Genomic DNA, 12,094 nt, shown 5'->3' with positions numbered 1-12,094 from the left:
GAGTTGTGAGTGTCATGAGAGGTGGATGGAGAGGTGGGATGGGATAGGAGAAGAGGGGGTGTTGTGGGAAAGAAGAGAAAGAAGTGCTGTGAAGTGAGAAAGTATAGCCTTGAGAGGTTTAGAATTAAAATATGGCCCTTCTAGAACAATCACGGAACCCATCTGAGAGAGAGAGAGGAGAAGGAGAGAGAAAGAGAGAGAGAGAGAGAGAGAGGAGGAGGAGAAGGAGAGAGAGAGAGAGAGAGAGAGAGAGAGAGAGAGAGAGAGAGAGAGAGAGAGAGAGAGAGGAGGACACCTGGTATGAAAGGCTGGACTCAAGAACCCCTCACACGAGAAAGCAGAGGAAGTTGTTGATATTTAGCTTAGTTTTTTTTCTTTCGTACCCAGTAAGCCTTGGCAAGCAGAAACCAGGGTGTCTTGTACCGGGAGGCGGGGGGTTTAAAGCTTGGTGTTTGTACAGTTATTGCACCTGGCGTCGCATAATCTGGGGTCTGTCAAGAATCGTAGGCAGGGGGTATTTTTGTTCAGCGCCCAGGAAAGCTGAGTGCACGGTGTTATTTTTATTACTACCTGTGTGTGTGTGTGTGTGTGTGTGTGTGTGTGTGTGTGTACGTAGAAAAACCCTAGGAGACTACTTCTGTGGATTTAATAGTATTGTGAGATGTTAGTACTGCATTCTTGCTTGTTTTTGCTTTTTTATGATACACACACACACACACACACACACACACACACACACACACACACACACACACACACACACACACACACACACACAGAGGGAGAGAGAGAGAGAGAGAGGTGGGACGCGTGTGAATAGGCAGATGAGTAAGGAGGTTTCGATTGATAATGGGGAGAGGGTGAGATAACGGGGGTAGAAAAGGCCAGCAAATACACTGAGAGGGAAGTGAAGAGGGTGATGATGGATGAGGGGTAGAGAGGGCTTGAATAGGACACGATTAAATAAGTATCACGCTGGAGAGATCTGATGGACGCCCTAATTGATCAGTACCATATTGCTCATGATATCCCGAAAAGATTAATATATATTTAGATGGGAATGTGTTTGTAGCAACACGGCTTCCTGTGCATTTTGTAGAAAGTGTCATAAATCAGCGATATCATATAATCTCGAAAATAAATAAATAATGGGCTTCTAACGTGGGGTGAGACCAACTGGAATTTTTCATCATCCATCGTCAGTGGTGTCAGAATGTTCCGTACTGATCTCCAATCTCAGGAATAATGCCAAAAACAGCGTGGCTTTTAAGTTATTGACACGAGGAATGTGGAAAGAGAGAGAGAGAGGGAGGGGGAGGTGAAACGCATGCGGGGTTAAAATTTCAATGTTGCACAAGGAATAAGGTGCTAAGGTTCAGAGACTTGTAACGGGAAAACGAGTGAATGGAAAGACGAAGGGAGGAATGAGGCGAGGACGATCACCGCACACGATCGAAGGGGGGGGGGGGAAAGGAGAAATGAAAAAATGAAAATGAGAAGATGATTGTAGGAAAAAAGGCACAAACCGGTCAGAGACGTTGAAAAGAAGATGGTATTAAACACACACACACACACACACACACACACACACACACACACACACACACACACACACAGATAGAGAGAGAGGCTGGAGATATCGTCCCTGACACCTCACCTCGCAGCCACCGGGGTGAGGGTTGGCGCCCCCCCCTCCCACGCCCCCCCCTCCACTCTCCCATTCATCCTCCTCACTCTCATCCTCACCCTCTCCACTCTCCTTCCCCTTTTCCACTTTCTTCTCCCTCACTGTTGCCTCCTTCTCTTTTCCCTTCCCCCTTTTCGCTCCCCCTCTCTGGTCATTTTCACTTTTCTCCCTCCGTGTCCTTCCTCTTTTTCCTCCCTCCTCCCCTCCCCTTCCTATTTCTTTTCCAAACTCCCCTGTTCCTCTCCCCCTCTCCCTTCTTTGGCCTATTTCACGCTTCCCATCCCCCTCTCCCTTCTATCCCCCCTCCCTTCTTTCCCTCCTCCCCATTCTACGCTGTCTGACCCACCTTCCTCTTGCCCACCCTTCATTCCTTGCCCACTGTCCTCCATTGCCCCCTCCGCTCTTGCCCCTCTTCACCTCTTTGGTCCCCACTACCAATCTCTTCCCCTTCTCCCCCTCTTTCAGCCACCTCCCCCTCTACCCCCTCTTTCAGTCCCTTCCCCCGTTCCTTTCCATGGGCCTTAAATACGTTCACCCCATCAGTACGGTACTTTGGCCTCTTTGTTATATCATTCTTTCTACGGCAGAGTCCTCATAGTGAAGGGATTTATGGTGGTTCTCTCTATCATTTTCGCCACCAGAGTTTCTTCAGGCTGAATAAAATCGTCTGGTGGTAGGCTAGCAAGATTAAAGTGGGCACCTAGACGTCACTGAGCTGAAGATTTTTTCGTTGATTCATTGCAGTTCCCACACTATGAGAAATCTCTGCTATAAGATGAATTAAATAGTTTGGCAGAAGCAAGAGCACGTCAAGATATAAAACCCAGATGATTTTATTCGGCATTTCGTAAGCTGAATAAAATAAGCTGTGGCAAAATTAAAATGCAGAGGACGCCATAGTAGTACCGTACTGAGGGGGGGGGGTTGAAGAGGGCATAGGACCCCTAGGAGTTGCGACGGAGCGGGATTGGGTAAGACCATAGCGCTGTAACGGGATGGGTAAAACGGGATAGGCGGGTGGCTTAGGTAAGAGGGAGACGGAAAATTGTGGTGGGGAAAAGAATAGGAATTTATATAGCCCCTGTCATGGTCGATACAACTCTGGGTATTGTATTCGAGGTAACCCCAGACGATTATATGTAGCTGAGTGAGTCTAGGGTCCGTGTTCTCGTCGGGAAAGGAAGCTCCCTAGCACTTCCCCCTTGGCGATTTGTTTTAGGATATGGGTAATCCCCCTCAGCGATTTTTTTTATATGACTGGTTAATATCCTTTTATACGTTATTTAAGTAAAGAGATATTGGAAGGATTTTCACGTATATAACAGAATAGGACAGTAAGGTGTAATAAGCAAAATAAGTCGCTTAGGAAGAGTTGTCTGGAGGCTTTCACGAACCTAGCAGATAATGACCTAGGAGTTTGAGAGTGATGATGCAGGTACCATTAACTCTTTCACAGTTGAGATAACTCTAGTATTCTCTCTCAGCTAACGCCAGACAAATTTATGGACCTGAGAGTGAGTCATAGGAGCCTGAGTATTAACCCCTTCACATAAAACCAGAAAAAATTGTAGAGGGTTATTTTGTGCATTCCCAGGATTCCATGGGCTAGCATCATTCGTGAATGAGTGAGTGGCCTATTTCACTGGACTTGATATTGAGGTTTCTTCCGCTTTCGTAGTTAACTTTCTCCTTGTTTCTGGGTCCTACCTCACCCTGTCATTAGGTGGGGAAAAAGGTCAGGGTGATGATGATGATGATGATGATGACAAAACTAGGCGTATAGATCTAACATTGGAACGAAGAGAGTAATTTGGTTACCAAAAAATGGGATAATAGGAGTTTCAGGAATCAGCTGGAATGGATCGTTTGCTTGTTACGATGATGATGATGATGATGATTTTGGTGATGTTAGGTAGAAAACAGACTAGTGGTGACGATGGTGATGATAAAAGTAGTGATGCCTTTAGCTTTGCAAGTAAGGATGTAGTTAGCAAGCGTGATTTACTCTTTCAGTACGATGACGTCATATTTTTTTCATCCTTGCAACCTCCAGACGATTGTGTTTAGTACAGGAAAAAAAAAAATGTTATCAAGGGCAGTAAAAGTAATAAATAATTTCATCGTAGAAGTCTCTCCAGATCTGATTTTTTTTTTTTCCAGGAGAGAGGAAGAATTCAGTATAAAGTACGCCTTGGCAATAAAGAAATTAATCGTTTTAAAGTGGGAAGTATTTGTGGTGAAAATATTATCAGTTAGGCTAAAACCCCGGTAGTAGTCATAATGGTGATAATGGAAGTCGTAGTCTCTTTCAGTGTAATCGAAAGCAGGTAATAATTGTGATATTGCTTAACACTCAGCCCCTTACCACCCACTGACACTTAAATATAATCGTCGGGCGTAAGGTAGAATAGAACAGTTTTCCCGATCATGGAAGGGTTAATGGTCTAGGCGAATATGATCGTTTTAGCTTTAGAATCATAGAGTTGTCCCGACCATGAAACGGTTGATGGTATTGTGAACACTCTCAGGCTCCTGGACTCACCCACAGTGAAATAAAATGGTCAGGTCTTGCCATAGCTGGAACAGAGACTACTAGAGTTGTCCGACCGTGAGAGAGTTAAGGTATCAGATGGAGTGGTATGTATTCGTGGTGGTAACAATGCCAGACAGTTAGATTGGAAGACCAGTAGTGATGAGGGTGGTGATGATAGGAGTGGTGATAGTCGTAGCTCTTTTCACTGGGATAATAGAAAGGGCTGACAATTAAGACAGACAAATGGGGCTGATGGTGTTGGCAGATAATGGGGCTGACGGTGGTTTTGTCCGCTTCTTTTACTGAGGTGATGGCAGTGACCGACGATATAAAGGCAGGTACTGGTGGAGGAAGATGAGAGGCCGGTGGTGATGAAGGTGGAGGGGGAAGCGAGCAGGTGGTGGTGGTGGAGAGAGTGCAGGTGTTTGGAGTAGTGATGGTGGTAGTGAAGGAGGGGGGAGGAGCTGGCATGTGTTGGGATTAGTGATGGTGGAAGACGCAGGTGCGAGTGTTACTGGTGATGGTTTGGTGGTGGGGGTGAGAGGAATAGGCAGGTGATAGCGGTAGTGGTGGTGCTGATGAAGAGCGGAAGAGACAGTTGCTGTAGGAATAGTGGTAAAGGGATATTGATGATGACAGAAGTAGTTGTAGTAGTAGTAGTCGTAGTAATAGTATAATAGTAGCAGTAATAGCACCAGTAGAAAGAGGAAGAGGCAGGGCTGGTGATGGTGACGGTGGTGGAGAGAGGAAGAGGCAGGTGGTGGTGATAGTGGTGGTGGTGTGAGGTGTTGCGAGGTCAGGCACTTTACGCAACACCATCTTGCCCTGACTCCTCTTGCTGTGATGCCCTTCCACCCTTCCACCCATCCACCCTGACACAGCCAAATCAGTAGAGTGGATGGGGGGACGGGTCACATAACTGGCACTCTTTGCTTGTTTTTCTGCTCTCTCTCTCTCTCTCTCTCTCTCTCTCTCTCTCTCTCTCTCTCTCTCTCTCTCTCTCTCTCTCTCTCTCTCTCTCACACACACACACACACACACACACACACACACACACACACACACACACACACACACACACACACACACACACACACACACACACACACACACACACACACACACACACACACACACACACACACACACACACAAGAAAACATTGCGCAACCGAAACAACATATTTAAAGTCATTACCGTCGAAGTGTCATGACCCACAAATAACCTTACCCGTGAGTCGTATTTTCCTTGCACGATCATTTCTCTTTCCACTCCTCGTAAATGATGTGTGTTGTAAATTACGTTGTTTATGGGTCGGTAAAATTTTCAGCCTTATTCTGTGTGTGTGTGTGTGTGTGTGTGTGTGTGTGTGTGTGTGTGTGTGTGTGTGTACCCTAACGAGATTTCATGTGTGAATTAGAGAAGGTGCTTTTAGAAATGCAGTGAGTCTTGAAGAAGGTTACACACACACACACACACACACACACACACACACACACACACACACACACACACACACACACACACACACACACACACACACACACACACACACACACACACACACACACACACACACACACACACACACAACGCGGTAACATGGGTGTGCTCTTAGTAGATAATTGCAACGCATGTTGTTAAGTCGCTTTTTACATTCAGCCAGCAACTATTTTTGGCTCGTACTCTTCATTTTCGTTCATTTAGGGTTTTGTGTATGAGCTGGGGTAGGGAACGTGTGTGTGTATGTGTGTGTGTGTGTGTGTGTGTGTGTGTGTGTGTGTGGATAAGTGAGTGATATGTGTACTGTATGATGAGGCGTGGGACTGTATGATGATGCATGGGATAGGTTAGGTGTGTGTGTGTGTGGAGTTCGGTAGGCGTTTGGACAGGGTATGTGGATAGGGGGACGGAGCGCTGTATTGGCTGTGGTTAATGGAAGGGTGCTAATGACTGCTTCTTTTTCAATGGTTAAGGAGACCAGTAATGAACATACTGCACTGGTGATGGTGTGATGGTGATAATGACGTGTAAGTAATGATTATTTAGTGAGAGTACCGGTACTGTATTTTCTCTTAGATTTCAGTGCAAGGTTATGGAGAGATAAATTGATAAGTAAATAGATAGCTTGATAGATAGGGATAGAGAGGCGTAGATAAAGAGATGGTTGCTCTGATGGATATGGTAGATAGAGAAATAGATAGCTGAATGATACCGTTTTACTGACAGAAGAATGGATAGATGGAAGATGAAGTGGCTAGACTAAATCAATAGAAAGACGTAGTTGCGACCTTCAGATAGACAGATGGTTGTATAGTTTGATGATAATATTTAACATAGATGAATGTAACGAATGATAGACGGCCCTGTAGATGGAAGAGGCGTTAATTAACCTTACAAAGAAAGAAGATAGACCCGTAAACAAATCGCTTTCGTTCATCAAGACTCGTACGGTGGATAGGTAGTTAGATAAGAGATTGATAAACAGATGAGCAAGTAAACGGATGGATAGATGAACAATTTGTTGGTAAGAGATCCTCCTTTATATTGACCCTCAGGATGCTGTGATAAGAGATTTATAGATAGAATATAGATGAACAGATGTATAGGTAGGTTGATGAATGTACGTATACCTAATAGATAAAAATAGATACACTGACTTCTTGTACAGTGACCTCCATGAATGATGACTCACGTGCTTACTCATGGATTCCAAGGTGTAGAGGTTGAGTGAAGGGGTGAGTGAATGCTAATAGTGGATGACTTGAGGGGTGGACACGTCGGTAGTTAGGCCTGTGATGGATGGGGCTTGGATTGGCGCGACGGGAGGGGATAGGGGGATGACGGATGGTTGGAGGGGAGGTAAGGGAGGGGTGGTCTTAATTTTGTCACACCTTGCGTTGGTTTGATGGGGTAGGGGAAGGGGTGACAGGGGAGGGGATATGCTGGGGGGATGGAAGGAGAGGAAGGTAGGGGTAGGGGATGTTGGATAGTGTAGGGGAGAGGGGGGCTAATTTTGTCACACCTTGCGTTAGTTTGACGAGGTAGGGGAAGGGGCGACAGGGGTGGATGGAGAGAAAGGTGGGGGTTGGGAGTGATGGATAGTATGGGGTAGAGAGGGGGAAGAGCTTAGTTCTGACACGCATTATTTTGACAGAGTTGGGAATGATATAACAAAGAGATAGGAGACGGTAGTGAAGGTTGGGGAGCACGTACTTCGTATTTTATTGTGGATAACGCAAGACAATTTTACAGTTTTATTCAGCAGAGGAAAGAGCTTATCGAGGTGAAGGGGTTAATCATGTCACACCTTCCTTGATTATGATTGGCAGGGACTTCATGTGATAGAGTAGAGGATAGGAAAACTGGGGGACAGGTAGCATGGATAGAAATGAGAAACATGAATGAGTAAGAAGGTTGAGTAGGAGTCCTTTCAGTGTGCAATGCCACCCCTTAGCCGATTAAAATAAAAAAGTACTGAAGGGAGTATTGTGAATGGAGATTGCTTTTACAGCGTCCTGGGCACTTTACTAAAAATGAAATAAAAACTACTGGTACTTTATAGCAGAGGTGGGATTAATATCTATTCTACCCGCGTCACCCTCACCATCATTCACCACATCCCACTTCAAATCACCACATCTCACCCCCACAACCACCCAGTCCTGCAACCCCTAGTCATACACCACCCAGGATCACTACCTACAACGTCCCCAATTACCTGCTCACCCCACCCCCACTACCTCCGTCCACATCCGTCCCAAAATCAAACCTACATTATTTCCACCACCGCCTCACTCATCCCAACTACCACCCACTATATCCATCCCAGAATCACGACCTGTCACTTTCCCCTCATCACCACCACCATAGCAATTTCTCCGTATTATCCCCCAGAATCACTGTATCACTCGCTCATCCTAGCCTGTCACTCCTCACTGTCACCAACCACCCAGAATTACCACCCTGCCTCACCCCAACCTTCCACCTACTACTCTCTCACTACCCACCTACCTTTACTACCCTTTCCCACCCCACCCCACCACACCCCGCTAAAAATTATCACCTATCACCGATCCACACCACAGTCGCCCAATACATGCTAATCATCGTCTCCTCGCCCACTGACACCACCACGACCAAAGTGACACCAATTCCACCATGCGACCCTTGCGGTGAAAGTAGGAAGTTCGAGTACCGTGGTTCCTCCCCCGTCGTCGTGTGTGTGTGTGTGTGTGTGTGTGTGTGTGTGTGTGTGTGTTTAGGGGTAGGGTGGGGTGGTTTGGAAGTTATGGGTGTTCTTTTTTTCTTTTTAGATGTGTGTGTGTGTGTGTGTGTGTGTGTGTGTGTGTGTGTGTGTGTTTAGTTTTGTTAGCTGGATTTTTCTGCGTTTTCTTGAATAAGAGGGTGGGGTTTGGAAGGTGTGGGTGGCATTTCAAATCATTTTAATTTTTTAATGGGTGGATGTGTAGGTGGAGACAGTGGATGGGATGAGGGGTAGGTAAGTTGGATAATACCGCACAAATCGCAGATTGAATTGGGAAAGGGGAAAGGAGGAAAGACTGGAGGTAAAGGTGGAGATTAGTACCTGAACCTTAATTAAAATATGGAAGTTGAAGGGGAAAATGGAAGGTCTTAGAAATTACAAAGGAAAATTAAAATAGGAAAGAGGATTGGAGGTCGTGGGAGAGGTGGTGAAGAGAGTGTGTAGAATGTGTGTGTGTGTGTGTGTGTGTGTGTGTATTTGGAAAGTACGAAACTAAAAATGAAATGGTGAAGATGGAGACTTTTTCTCGTTTGTGGAGAGTATGTTTGTATGTTTGTTTTATTTACCTGTACGAGTATATTTTTGGCAGTGGATAGCGGTACCGTATTGTTGTTGTGCATTTTGTTGTTGATGTTGTTATTTGCGTAGTGGCGGTATGATGTGCGTGAGTTTTTGAAGGTTTCGTTTGTGTGTGTGAGTGTGCGTGTGCGTGTGTGTTCATATTTCTTATTGTTGCTGGTAATGAGTTTTAATGTCGGAGTTTTCGTCGTAATCGCTTATCCACATGAATTATTCTGTGTGGAGAAGTGAGGGTGAGTGGAAGCTTGGTGGAGTATGGTGTAGGGGAGTGGGATAGGGATGATTTGAAGTGACGAAGGGTAGGGGAGTGGAGAAGTGTAGGGACATGGAAGAGTCAGGAGCAGTGGAAGAAGTTGAGGAATTACTGGTGAGGAGGTGAAGAGTGGAAAATTAAAGACAGGTGGGGATGTGGAGTTTGGTGCGGGGGAGTGGAGGAATGTGGACGAATATGCGTGATAGAGTAACGACGTAGTGGGCGAACAGTGGTGTGGAGAAGCTGGATTGGAGATAGGTATGGAAGTGGGGATATGTAGGGCAAGGGGACGTGTGGTGAGGTAACAGTGTGGTGGAGTATGGACGCTTGAAGGAGTAGAGGCTTGTGTTATGGAGACGAGTAAGGAAGTAGGGATGTGGTGGGGTAGGGAGTGGATAAGCATAGAGGGAGTGGAGTGATGGAGAAAGGCCACACCAGAGTATGAAGTAGTTATGTGGTGGGGAAGGGAGTGGAGAGGGAGTATAATGAGAATGGTGGAGGAGTGATGGAGAGAGTTGACACCAAGATAGCAGTTTTGCAGTGTAATGTACATTAATGTGACTTGAAAGCAGGAGCGAGTGGCAGGAGATTGGAGGATGGTAGATACAAAAAGTAACTTCTTTTCTTCAGTCATTTTTTTTTATGTCAATTAGGCTACAGTCAGACACGAAGAATTCAAAACCTAAGACATTTTATTTCATCCGTAGCTCATGCAATACTACCCCTGACGCAGTCCATTCTCATTCTAAAATATTGCATAACATTCAGCTTATTCCTTCATTAATGTTTACTTTAACACTTTATATTTTATCAGTAATCAGTTTTGAAACATAACACTACCTCTAACCGAGTCCATCAGAATAAAAAAAAAAAAATGTTCACATCATCCTTATTCGAAAGCATAAATCCACCCGTTATCAGTTAAAAATACAACAGATGTAGCCCATTTTTTTATCGGTTTAATACATAACAGAACCATTAACTCAGCCCGTCATCAGTTCCAGCCTAAATAATCATCCCACCGAGACCACTTCTGACCTAATCAAAATCCTTCCCCCCCCCCCAAAAAAAAGGTAGCTGTGGGCAAAAAGCATTCATCATCATCAGAGAGAGGTGAGTTAATTTTCCCACCGTCTTCCCCTCTCCCCCTCGCCTCCCCCTCCTAGCTCCCCTGCCCCTATTTTTGTGCCGCATCTGAAACCCTGGATATTCGGTCGATTTGGTTGATTTATAAGTTGATTGGTAGTTGCTTGGTTGATCTTTTGTTTGGTCGGTCTTAATAATTTCCCGATCTTTTATTCGGTCGACCCTTTCATATGATCTCCTACTGTACTAGGTTGGGGTTGTGCTGGGTTGATGTGTTAGGCAGTCGATCTTTTCATTTTGGGATGTTATTAGGCTAGGTTGATATGAAGCTTGGTCAGTATGTTAATAAGTCAATCTTTTGTTTTCGGGATCTGTTGTTTTCTTGATCCTTTAATGTGATTGATCTATAATTCCGTCAGTCTTTTACTGGGTCAGTCATTTAATCTGTTTTTCACTCGATCTTTGTTTCGCGTGGTCTATTTTTTCGTTTGATGTATCTTCTGTTCAATCTGTAATTCTCCTGACGCGTGTTTCGCTCGATCAGTGATACGCTCGATATAAGACGCTAGCCCGAGGTGTGCAGACAATGAGAGGAAATCAACTCGAGACCACAACATCCCGAGCTTCTGCTGGGAAACGCTGTGCAGACCTACATTTTGACGCCTTGGGTGGTGCAGGAGAGGAGGGATTGGGGCAGGGGGAGGGGAATGAAAGGGGGAGAGGGGAGAGGGTGTGGGAGGGGGAGGAGGGGAGGGGTTCGGCTGGGGAGGAGGAGGGAAAGAAAGGGCGAGGAGGGAAGAGGCTGCGGGAAGGGGAGGAGAGGAGAGAGAGGGATGGTAGGACGAACGGGGGATTGAAGAGGAAGGAAGGAGGAGGAGACATGGAATGTAAACGCAAGAGGGGGATGTTAATAGGGAGAAAAAATAAGAAGAGAATTGAGAGTGATGATAGGAAGAAGGGACGGGGATGGAAGAGGAAAGGAGAAGGAGGAGGAGGAGGAAGCATGGAATGAAGTGGGAGGGAGAGATGTTGAAGGGGAGAAGAAAGAATGATGTAGGGAAAGAGGAGAATACTTGTGCTAGAGAGAGGGCGGGATATTGATGCTGGTCATAGTAAAGGAGGTAAAAAATGAACGAAACATTTAATATCGGCGATTAACATACAAATGGAAGTTTCAGTAAATGACCCATCGCTGAATATCCATATGGTCACCTTTTTTATGTCACCCCACTATGTCACAGTCTCCATGGCGTCACTTCTGTAATGTCACCTCAGTATGTCACAATCTTTCCATGTTGTCACGTTAATATGTCACAATCTCCATGTTGTCATATTAATGTCACAATCTCTCTATGTTGTTACGTTAATATGTCACAATCTCTCCATGTTGTCACGTTAATATGTCACAATCTCTCCATGTTGTCACGTTAATATGTCACAGTTTCTCCATGTTGTCGCTTCTGTTTGTCACTTCAGTATGTCACGTCAGTCTACTCCCCCAGGCGGCACTGTCACCCGCCTCCTTGCGTCATGTCGGTAAATAACGCAACGCAGACACCATCATCTTAATTCACCCACCCCAACACCCATCATCACTGTCATATCGATCACCCATCTATACTATTAGCTGGGAAGTAAATCGTCTCTCTCTCTCTCTCTCTCTCTCTCTCTCTCTCTCTCTCTCTCTCT

Source organism: Coenobita brevimanus, chromosome 78 (assembly GCF_032717465.1).
Source record: "Coenobita brevimanus isolate Jiangsu-jjx chromosome 78, ASM3271746v2, whole genome shotgun sequence".
NCBI classification, from domain to species: Eukaryota; Metazoa; Arthropoda; class Malacostraca; order Decapoda; family Coenobitidae; genus Coenobita; species Coenobita brevimanus.
The sequence above is the reverse complement of the archived record's forward strand: the minus strand, read 5'-3'. Positions refer to the sequence as shown.